The sequence below is a fragment of the Podarcis bocagei genome, assembly GCF_964188305.1.
Source record: "Podarcis bocagei genome assembly, chromosome: 3".
NCBI lineage: Eukaryota > Metazoa > Chordata > Lepidosauria > Squamata > Lacertidae > Podarcis > Podarcis bocagei.
In genome coordinates this window covers 23,077,575-23,089,982 of record NC_138127.1, presented here as the reverse complement: position 1 = coordinate 23,089,982, position 12,408 = coordinate 23,077,575, and the positions used below count along the sequence as shown (strand labels likewise).

Genomic DNA, 12,408 nt, shown 5'->3' with positions numbered 1-12,408 from the left:
AATGTACCTGGAGTCAATAATTAGCAATGTTGTGTTGGTTGAAGTAATAATTTATTAAAGTGTGTCTGCCATGAAGAAAGAAATGGAATGATTAGCTTCACTTTTTGATCAATTAAGAGCACTCAGGCCAGTAGCTTTTTGAATCATTCCGAATCCCCCAAGGAATCAATTGAGTTGTTAGGAAGTCCACTGAGGGGCATAATGCAGCCAACTGTTCCTTTATCGCATTTATTTTTACAAATGGTTATCATCACTGGATAACCTTTGCCTCGTGATTCATTCAAAATTACCCGAGATACCATCTTATGGAATGACAATACTAATTTCAACATGTTTCAGTGGTGGCGGTTGAACGTTGTGAATTAATTGAAGATGCAGGAACGAACACTTCTGTAACTCTCTGTGAGTAATAAAAATGCAATCGACCCGATCCTCTCAGCTCTGGAGATGGGTAGAATGGCTGGATCTACAAAGTAATGGTTGGGTGTGCTTTGCCACATGTCCAGCAGCACAATACATTTCCAGCAAAGGCCACAGATGAACGCTTTGGGGATGTACATGGACAGATGGTGTGCACACCAAGTAAATTTCAAGGACTTAATCCAATGTGTGCTTGTCCTTGTTGACCATGGGTGATCCCAAACTGAAAAAATATATATATTTCAAAGGATACCTTTATTTGGAATGGGTTTTAGAATGTAGGAGAAGAATATATTATCCCTCCAAATATCCCTCTAAATAGAGTTTTTAAATCTCATACCTGACAGCAAAATATATAAATGCCTAGGAAATTGGCTGCAAAGCCTTCCCTTTTGAACAATTCCAGCTTATGAAATAAGCTAGTTTCCCCTTATTACCTCACAATAAAGAATCAGACAAAAACTTGTAAAGTAGGGTCACAGCAAATGCAGCAGTAAAACAATGCAGGTAAATATAACCAGCATCAGGCTTGTGCCTGAGATGGAGCAAGCCAGCAATATGTGAATTCATTACAGGTCAAAGAAGAGTATGGAGAGAGAGAGACAGGAAGGAGAAGGGGTGATATCTCTTGTTTCTTCCTGCCATTGGAATCAGGGGAAATGACACCACACAGAGTTCTCTCTCCACCAGTTACATTCCTGTGGTCTGGGATGGATGTGCTCGCCTTTGGATGTGATTATTACTCTCTGAGATCACTCTCAGGGACCTTCCCCTCTCCTATGTAACTCAAAGGCCCTACAGCACACCTATTTACAGTATGACTCATAAAGTGTATTATGCCATGTCTGCCCAATAGGCAAGAGAGGGCGAATGGAGTGAAATGAGATGGGATGAAGACGATTCAAGTTTATCGAGTGTTTACATCATAGAACTGTTTTATATTGAGAGAAGGATGCCACATTCATAAATCTGTTTCCATGATTCGAAACCTTTATTGATAAGCCAATACACATTTAATAGCAGCAATATACACAAACATCCCACTTTATAGCTAAGGCTACTTTCTCCTCTCATTTTCTGTTCAATGGCATATAATAGCCTGAGCACACTGTTCTGACAATGGCCAACGCTGCAGGAATCAAATAGTCCATTATGACCATATACGCTGATTACCTATGTGTAACATACTTGCTATTACAAGGTATTTATTTATGAATGAGCCATTCCATCCTCATGCTCTTATCTTATCCATTCTTCCTTCATGATAATGTACCACATATTATAGAGAGCAACTGAAAAGAAAAGTCTCCTCGATCATCCATCTACTCTCCTAATTTCTTTTTTGGAAACAGCATTTTTTTAAAAAATGTGGGATGTTAAAATGTGGGCTTTTGGTTACAATGAACTGTAACAATGATTCCAGGGGATGGAAAGATATTGGAAAAATCACTTTAATGCAGATGGACTGGCTAACATATACAGTGAACACATAATAACTGCTAGAATTACTACTTATCAGTACTACGTCATCAAAAACGATGCAGAAGAAAAAGCAAATGACACCAAATATTTAGGAACATATTTTTGCCTTTTCAGCTTGTTAAATATGAGATATCATAGTCAGTCAGGTATTATGACCTATTGTGATGTTGTATGATCTGTTGTCAATACCTCATAAAGGCATACTTGATTCACTAAACAGTCACTGGTAACACTGATGACCAGGTCTGGGCAGCGGCGTAGCGTGGGTTGTCAGCACCCGGGGCAAGGCAAGTAATTTGCGCCCCCTAACCCGGGGCAAGGCAAGTAATTTGCGCCCCCTAACCCGGGCAAGGCCCTAACCCCTAACCTGCCGCATCAGGTGATCTGAGGCGAGTTGCCCAAACGACGACGCTTGCCAGGAGGAGGAGGAGGGCAGAGAGGCAAGGAAAATGCAACATGGCCCAGCCGCTGCAGCAGCAGCGGGGCTGTGAGGAGGGGCTGCCTGGCGCGCCCTCCGCGGCCCTGACGCGCGGGGACCGCGGAGAGCGCTGAGAGCCGCTGCCAGCTCGTCGGTTCCGCGAGACACGGGGCTCTGCTACAGCCTGCGCCCGAGGCTCTTTGGCGACTCCGGAGGCGGCGAGCGCGCCTCCCCAGGTGTTGCGGCTGGTGCGGCCGGCCCCCCTTGCACCCCCACGCTACGCCACTGGGTCTGGGTTCCACACACCTTAAAACTCCTATTTCATTTTCCCCAAACCTGGTGCGCTCTATGTGTTGTTGGACTACAATTCCCATCCCTAACCACTGGCTATGTTGGCTGTGGTTGATGAGAGTTGCAGTCCAAAACATATGGAGCTTGACAAAATCAGACATATAACATCAATGTTCTGTGGGCTTCATTGGTTGCTAGTTTGAATTCAAAGTGCTGGTACTTATTTTTAAAGCCTTTTATAGGCTGTGTGTCCCTAGCCTGGGATAAATAACAGAGAGTCTTCTTCTCCAATGTGTGACATTCCCACAAACACACATAGACCTGCTTTGTATGCCACTTCAAACCACAATTAAGCTTAACTATGGTTTAAAGGTGCTGGTGCACATTGGCTAAAATAATGGGTGATTTATGCCAACCCCATTATTTAGCTCGGAGCTAAAATGTGGTTTGGGTTAGCATTGTGTCTCTTTCCAGATAAACCATGAGCTCTAACCAAGATTTGTTCTTGACTTATTGTGTGTAGTTTGTTTGAGGAAAACAAACCATGAGTTCAGGCTTGGGTATAACGCTAAGCTAAACCATAGCTTAGCTGCTGGCAGCAGGAGAAATGAGGAAAGAGTGAAGCAGCTGCAATTTTAGCCCTGTGCACAGTGAAGCCTAACTGTGGTTTAAAGTGACATGGAAACGAGCCCACAATGAAATCTGGTAGCACCTGATACCCAGTACTGCAAAATCAGTAACGGCCAAAAGGGCTTTTTCTGTTATATCCCCAAGACTATGGAGCCACATCTCACAAGAAATTCACCAGATCCATTAGCTCAGTCAGTTCAAACAGACCTTTAAATGTATTTATTTTTTGTTCAGATTAGCTTTTGGCTGTTGAATACGCCAGCAAGAACTGCAATTACTGCTTGCCACTCCTGTTTGAGAATCTAATTTGATTATATTCCTTTTATTGATGCACGGTGGTTACTTTAATTATTGCATTGTTCCCCACCCCAGGAATATGAAATTGTTATTTGATTAACTTTCTTCTTTATTTAATTGTTGTATTGATGTATTGTTATCTTGATGATTATATTGTTCCCCACCTTGGGAATATGAAAGTAGATAGATAGATTAGATAGATATGTGGCTTTAAAAACAATACAAATGAAGCCCTATTTCCCTTTCCTTCCCTAGAGACTCTCTTGCTTGTAACAGATTAACAATCCTAATATAAAAGCTATTCTAGTAATAAAGAAGAAGCCTTAACAACAGGGCAGTCCTATGCCTACTCAGAATTGAATACTGCTGCGTTCAGTTGTACTTCCAGTAAAGATTGTTTGGCAGCCAAGGACTGCCATTCTGTATACCCTTCATCTGGGAGTAAATCCAATTAAACGCCCTAAAGGCTCATCCATACCTCCATTTTTTCTGCTGCTTTCCCCCCAGGGAAACCAGAGGTTTAATCCTGAATCGGACCAAATGACAATCAGGTTTTCCACATATTGCTGTTTGTTCCAGTTCAGCAGTAAACCACTGGTTTTTCAGCGGAAAGCTGCAGGGCCAATGTAAAAGGAGCAAGGTATGCAGAAGTAAGTTTCAGAATATTGGTGGGAGTGGTGCCAAAGAGCTGTTTGCAAAGAATTCCATGTAGAAGCTTCATGGCCTGTGTAATCACTTCCTAGGTTATTGGTTTTTGGTAGGGTTCTGTGTCTTGGCCGCATTGTGTCTGTCCATAAAATGGAAGGGGCAACATTGCTTCAGATGCATCTGGCAGATTCAGCAGAGATCACATTTCGGCATTATTGGGGGATAATTCACATCCATTATTTAATTTTATGAAACAGTAGTATTTATAGAAACTATGGAGAGAGAAAAAGAAAGAAAGAATGATCTCCCATACTTATCTTTCATAAATTCAGGATGGAGCAGGAACTCAAACTTTGGGGCTTCATCATAGTTGAGCAATATATAGAATATAAATCGACTGTGTGCTCCCCACCTTTTGCAGTATTGTATTTTATGTTAATTTAAATATTTTGATTATGGCTTTTAATTGACATTTTTCTTGATGTTTTATTTAATGGCTTTTTTAACTTGAGCCCACCACCCTGGGAATGGTGGCGAATAACTTCAGTAATAAACAAACAAGCAAAACCCAGCAGGAGAATCTAAAAATATGTTTTGGATTTCTTATGAAAGAGACCAAAGTGTCTTGATATTGATCCTGCCTCATCTAAGAACCAGGGAACAAATACCCTGCCTTACACTACATCAGGCAATATTGTTTATACTGACTTGGAGAACCTGCCAACAAGGTCTTCAGAGAGGGGGTGTTCTTAGCCCTATCTGGAGATACTGGGGACTGAACCTGGGACCTTATGCATTCCAGGCAGATGCCCTGCCACTGAGCTGTGGCCTTCCCTGCCAATTGGGATAAACAGTTCTGGACCACATGAACCAACAATCTGACAAAGTAAGAGGCAGCTTGATATGTTTCTTATATACTCTACAGCTTTCTTTGTTGCTCAAGTTCTCTCTTTCCAAAGTGAGTTATCTGGGTACAAGGGAACTGTGAACAATATTAAAGATTAGAGCCAAGAGCATGGCAAGCCCATATTCAGAGCTTGTACTACAAAAATTCTCACTGTGGTGCATGAGATCTTGACATCAGCATCACAGTAGCACAACAGCTGGGTAATTGGGGATAACTCACTAGGCAAGAGTGCTGCCAGGAAGGAACCAGAGTCAGCAACCTTGAATGAATCAATCAGGGAGCAAGCTTGAGTCAGCAAAGTAAAGCCATTGCCAACAAAACAAAAAGGCAAGTGCCACCTCGGAATGAATGCATTAGCAGAAATGCTGCATCCGAGGCGCAGAAAATAGCAACTCGAATCTGCTTGGCTCTGGGTAAGCCTTAACAGGAACATACTGGGAAGCTTTTAGAGGACAGCAGTTTTTATACAGCTAAAAACATTTCAACTGTTAAGGGCCGAAATGATGTGTCAAGGGTGTGAATGTTTTTTAGTTAAAAATAGTAGCTGTGGTGCAATCAGGATTTGGACCATGACATGCAGGGAGTGGAATTTTAATCCTTCTCTTGGTGCCACATTCTTGACACACACAGAGATGGTGAAGTTGCCATTGGCATGATTCCCTCCCAGGGACGGACTGCAGCTTCATGAGAGGGGCACAGTTTTCATGTGGAATTACAGCATGGGTGGAAATGGTTCAACCCACTTCCCGTGCACTGCAGTCCTAATCCTGACCCCCCTTAGCTGTTATTTCGAAAAACAAAAGGCAGACTTAGTAAAAGCATTGGACGTATAATCTAGTTTAGCCCTACATTGCAATCCTCTGCATACTCTGTTTGAACCCTTTGATCCTTTTCTCATTAGTTCAATGACCAGAGACTTGGCTACCTAATTGGACACATGGGCTGTTTAATGTACAGGCAGAGAGTCTTTTGAGGGTTGCATTCTTCAGAAGTCACATGCCAGTATTGAGTGGGGGCCAGAGCTAAAAGAGGACTGAGCCAGGAATGTGACTGTTACATTTGTACAATAGGCTAGATTCCAGCCACACAAAAGTCAGTGTTTCCTGTACTCCCATACCTCTCATCCATCCCTCCAATCTAGCAAGATGCAAGAAGCACCATCTCAGCTCAAGGGCACATGGCAGCCAGCTATTCCATGTGCGTCATTTTATAGCATACTGTATTTTCGAATCACAACAATTGAGCACCGAGCACTTGGGCAGCCAAGATCCTATTCAGGAAGTACAATCGACGTTAAGTGTGTGGGCATTTGCTTATGCGCCTATAGAGAAAGTCAAACGAGTTCACAGACAAACCCAGCAACTTTATTTCCTGAGCAATGCTGGGCTTTTATGTAACAGGATAAAGTGAGCACTGCGGGACTTGGAGGGAGAGAGAGAGAGAGATTACCAATATTTGGAAAGCCTACAAAAAAGACTGAGGTGTTCTGGCTGTGAGATGGAATTAAATAACCTCTGGTGAAATGTCTCCCTCCCTGCCTTCCTCTCCATTTCTGGAAAATAAGAACATACTAATTGCTGTTCTGGGTGAGACCAGAGGACCATTTAACCTCATGCATCAGAAAAACTTGGAAACAGCATGATGGAGACTAGCAATGGCAGTTATTTTCTGCCAGTATCTGATAGGTGAACCTATCACTGGTATCCTCCATTAGCTTGTCCTATCCTTTTGAAAGAATTAGACAATACAATATATGTACTGTGCCCATCTAGTCTAGTTGCAAAAGAGAGCAGGGCTTCTGTACCTGTAATAGCTGAAATTCCCTCTACAGGTGCAGAAGCCCAGCCCTCTCTTTCATTATTATTTTTTTATTTATTTACAGCATTTATAGCCTTTTTTGCCTCCAGGCAGCTCAAGCTGACATATGTGGTTCTCCCACTCTTTATTTAATCCCCATAACAAACCTGTGAATATTGGGAATATTGGGTTAAGATGAAAAGCATTGACTGACCCAATGTCACCCAGGGCAGATCTACATTCATGATTTATAATGTTAAAAATGTGTTATTAAAATGTGACACCAGAGGGCGCTGCAGAGCAGCGAGCCACTGGCAACGGAAAACTACATCAAACATTATAGAACGTTATATTTAATAATGTTTAAAAGATTGATGTAGATCCAACCCATGAGTTTCAGGGCCAAGTGAGGATTTTCACTCTGGTCTGCCAGGTCTAATCCCAATATTCCAACCACTGCAGCACGCTGACTGACAAAGTGCACCACCTGAAGATCCATTTCATTTTGCTTGTCCTGGTCAGTGCTACTGTTTACAGAGATGTAGGAAGGAGCACCTCAAAAGTACAGTGGTACCTCGGGTTAAGAACCTAATTCGTTCTAGAGGTCCGTTCTTAACCTGAAACTGTTCTTAACCTGAGGTACCACTTTAGCTAATGGGGCCTCCTGCTGCCACCGCGCGATTTCTGTTCTTAGCCTGAAGCAAAGTTATTAACCCGAGGTACTATTTCTGGGTTAGCAGAGTCTGTAACCTGAAGCGTCTGTAACCTGAAGCGTATGTAAACCGAGGCACCACTGTACAGCAAATTATGATACTTCTAATCTGTCTCTTCTCACTCTGTTTTCCTAAGCAAGAAGGCGCCAATTGTTTAGACTCCCTGAAGAAAAATATTCCGTTTCCTGTGCTTTCCTCTGCTACCCTGTGGCAACTTTTCTGATGCACCACAATCAGAGTAGTCTGCACAGTGGGAACAACAGGTTTCCATCACAGAAATGTATTAACTGTCTGAGGTTGCAGTCCTAGCTACACTTATGTGGAAGTGAGTCCCATTGAATTCAACAGGACTTATTTCTGAGTAGGCAAGATTAGGATTGCACTGTACAGTCAATCCCTTTCTTAGCAATTTGCAACACCATTTTATGCATAGCTTCCCATAAGTTCAATGGGCTGTCCTCCAAGGTTAAGTGTGCATAGATCTTCAGCTTGAATTATTCTTTCTCACTGCTCTTGCACATTCAGTTGCTATCTTTGGTGAATTTCCCATGAGATCTTTTTCCTTGGGGTAAAAGCCCCCCTTAGATGTACATACATTTTAATTTTTTTGTTTATATTTACTTCTTTGTTGCACAATTGCATATAATTTTGCTCTTCTGTTGGCCCATTGCCCAGCTTGGAGAGAGCTATCTGAACAATCACTAATAATTTCTCTTTGAATGTGCAAGCTGTTTTACAGTTTTCATTTTGTTTGTGCTCTCACAACGACACTGTGAGGCTGGTTATTTACATCCCTATTTTTAATTTTTACAAACAAAGAACAGATGCTGAGAGATAGCAAGTTGTCCGAGATCACCCAGTAAGTCTGTAGCTAAGATGTGCTTTGCATTCAAACCCATTCAGAATGTTAGCCCTTCTTGGCTTTGGGTAACAACAATACAGTACTGTACCAGTGAAGTTGCTGAAGCAAGGGAAAATAAGTGAACCATACTGGGGTAATAACAACATTACAGGCTCTGCAGATGCCAGTTGTCAACTCTCTTGTGATGCTGGAGAAACGTTTAGTGCATGATAAGGAGTAGCAATGGTGGTTGTTTTTTTAATATTTTAGTGTGATGGGCTTCAGTGCATAACAGCCTGCAAATCTAAATAACAAGGAGAAGGAGAAGCCTGTGTTACGGCAGTAAATTCCATAGATTAAATTATTCATTGTGTAAAGAAGGTACCTCACACACTGAATAATTAAATGTGTGGAATTCACTGGCACAAGTCATTGAGGTGGTCTCTGGCTTAGGTCATCTTTAAGAGGGCATTAGGCAAAATTCGAGGAGGAGCTATATCTCTATGGCTAACCATCAACCAGTATAGATGGAGGGAGGGAGGGAGGGAGGGAGGGAGGGAGGGAGAGTGAAAAAACAACAACTTCTGGCTCCCCCTGTGCTGTCATCATCCACTTGTTTGCATTCTGCCTCTGGGCTCTGTGAGGGAGAGAGCAAATGAGTAGCCAAGAAATGCCATGGTCTTCCTCACATTGCCACCTCCCATTGTCCCACGCTCACTCAGGCCTCTGGTACTTTTCTGTGGCTGTATTCTGCACCAGTTTCTTGACCATTAGTAATGGTTTTATTCTCCTTTAGTTTGTTACACAATGCTTCCCCAATGCTACCATATTATCACTGGCGGAGGAAGAGGAGTGCGGGGGGAGCGCACCGCCCCCAGCAGCACAATCCCAGTAGGGTGCCATTGCGGCTGCCCCCCCCCATGCTGGGTGCTACACCCCTGCAGGTGGCGTGCCACGCACCAGGACGCGTGCCAGCCCTGCCCCCGCCTGCTGTCCACACACCCCCCCCCCCGGTGCCAGAGCATGAAGCTCCACCACTGCATATTATTGCTGTCTGGAGGGGATATGACACAACAAAATCAAGGGGGGGGGGAAATAAGCCAGAACATTTGAGGTATAATAAGCCATGAGATTTCAGCAGGAAGTTATGGGGAAAGCACTGATTGGAACTGAAGCTGTGTGACCACCTCAAAACTTTTATTTGAAATAAATTGAAATACTATTTAATATACATGGCTGAGTCACACATGCAGCCACACATGTGCAGCAGCTGAATGTGTGAACCAACTCTATTGAAAAATGCCACAGAGGGGGATTCAACCAATCGGTATCATCAGCAGAAGCCATGCAAAAGGATTTTCGCTTGTGCAACAATACTTCTCCCTCTCCTACCCCACATGCCCCCAGAATTGGCTCAGCGGGGTGGTTAGGAGAGTCCCTGGAACTGCCCATGAGCGGAGCAGAGGGGATCTTGTTTTGCTTGGCAAGCTGGTATGGTTGCCATTGTGAAACGATCAACATAGTGCTAGGTTTGAGGCAGCTTTGGGTGACAGTGGTGTTTGAGTCACACAAGCAAATTGACCCTGGACATTGAATTTTACATGCATCTGGTAGCCATCCCGTGTGTAACTACAGAGTTCTGGTCATAACTCAGTGGTAGAGCACCTGCACAGCATACAGAAGGTTACAGGTTCAATCCCCTGCATCTCCAGGTGGAGTTGGGAGAGATGTGTTGAAATTCTGAAGAGCTGTTGCCAAGTCAATGTGGACAATATTGAGCTACATGGACTAATGATCTGTCTTTGTGAGAGGCACGCACGCATATGAATAACTGGAGAGAAGGGCTGCTGGGCTGTGGACAGCTAAGTTACCAGAGCTCCATTTACCTCCATGGGATTTAAGCAACCTAACTCCGAAGAGGATTGAGGCTAAGGATCTCACATGCTGCTCATAGAAACTCTGCCCTGTTTTCTTTGCAGTGTGAAAAATGTCTGTGCTGGAGGGAGGAAGCGCAGTCTTTTATTAGGAAATAACCACTGACACCTGCTTTCTCGAAGACAACAACAATGCTGCTTCTTGTTTGTACATACTGCCATCATTATTCCCCAGCTGGTGCGTTTGATTTATGACTCTTAATATCTTTGAAGTAATGCTTGTGGTAATTGCAGTTACACTATTGATTTTTGACAAAGCCATTTTATTCCATATGAAACCATTGCTTTGAATCAATGGCTCACGCGCTACTAGTTCAGTTGTAATAATGTGGGCATTCTGGTAACCCGTAGCTTGAGATTTTTTTTGTCAACAACTCTTGTTTATCATGCCGCAGCTTTAAAGGCCTGAAGAAACTGTTAAATATAGGCACTGGATGTTCACCAATTCGTCAGGCACCGTCCCAGCAGCCTCATATATTTTATGCAGAACAAAACATCCTTAATTAAGTAGGCCTTGCTGTGAAAAGTGGGGGGGCGGCTGCTTGCTTCCTAGGGAACTTTGCATGAAAGATTATTAAGCTTTCCAAAAAAGAAAAGTGAGACATGCATACTGCTTCTTTCTTTCTTTCTTTCTTTCTTTCTTTCTTTCTTTCTTTCTTTCTTTCATGAAAAAGGCATAGAAAGCACCAAGGGGGAAATCCTCATTATACTAACACAGGGAAATGGCTGGCAAAAGTTTTTAATAGAGTATCTTTCCCCAGTAGACACAATGAAGCTAAAAGTAATGTACATTCCACCACAACTCCCAAATCACACTTGCATAAAATTTAAAGGTCTTCGGTAACATTCTTATTTACTGTGCAGGCGCCTCAATTCTTTACCAGAGATTAGTGGTACTCAGCAAACTTTAAAAGGGGAATAAACAGTGAGGACACAAACCTATGACTCAGCTAGTATGGTAAAGAAAAAGTGTTTCATATGTGTTGTATATACAGTGGTACCTTGGGTTACATACGCTTCAGGTTACATACGCTTCAGGTTACAGACTCCGCTAACCCAGAAATAGTGCTTCAGGTTAAGAACTTTGCTTCAGGATGAGAACGGAAAACGTGCTCCTGCGGTGCGGCAGCAGCAGGAGGCCCCATTAGCTAAAGTGGTGCTTCAGGGTAAGAACAGTTTCAGTTTAAGAACGGACCACTGGAACGAATTAAGTACTTAACCCGAGGTACCACTGTACAATATAACACTGTGACACCAGATGGAGCTGCACAGTCCCTCTTTTCCTACTGGATTTCCCTGTATGAGTTTACAACGTGCTTAACTGAATTGCTTCTTTGACATGTCTAGATCCAGCCCTACACTCCTCCAGCCTATACTCTCCTTCCAGTTTATGACTTGTTAGTGTTAAAATGTTGTAGCATCCCCCATGATTCTTTTCATTCTGATGTGACAACCCAGTGTAAACAGCAAGTGAGAGAAAAGCTGGAATGGATAGCTTTGTGAGTGAGTGAGTGAGTGAGTGAGTGGTAGGTAGGGGGAGGGACTGGTGGGAGGGTTGCATTTGGGGGGGAACACATAGGTTAGTTTGCACTTTTGCCCAAGTTTACTTTAGGATTTCTTAACAACAGCCTTAATAATTCCCTGCAGCATAAGATTTTTATTATTATTGGACATGGCCTTTTACAACAATTTTGTAAGGTGAATGCTTCGTTAAATGTTTTTCACTCCTTCATGTCACAGGATATTTTGGCAGCAATGGCAGGAGTTGACCCAAAGCAATTGGATTTCCCAAGAAATGCCAAAAAAATGCAAACTTTAAAAGCATCAGGTTTCCCCTCTCTGAAGTAATCTTGCTATTATTTTGGGGGGAAATTCTCCTAAACGTACACTTGGGCACAATCCCTGCTTTGTTCAGATATAGATTCCCATATCTTCTCTTGAGTATTTTTACTTACGGTAAATCTGTGGACCTAGTATTTCTTCTTCCTATCATCCATAACTGCCAATATATTATATATCATACAATGTCA

The 12,408-nt window shown here is 42.8% G+C and overlaps 1 protein-coding gene and 1 long non-coding RNA gene across 3 annotated transcripts in view; both read left to right on the top strand.

The window, feature by feature from the left end:
- LOC308583156 overlaps positions 1-12,408 on the top strand; it is a 289,914-nt gene that overhangs the window by 173,272 nt on the left and 104,234 nt on the right. The window lies entirely within an intron of this gene.
- Positions 10,422-12,408, top strand: part of B3GAT2 (beta-1,3-glucuronyltransferase 2) — a 46,662-nt gene continuing 44,675 nt past the window's right edge. The window contains exon 1 of the mRNA XM_081186943.1: positions 10,422-10,556. The gene's annotated coding sequence lies outside the window, so the exon portion shown is untranslated. The remainder of the gene's footprint in view (positions 10,557-12,408) is intronic.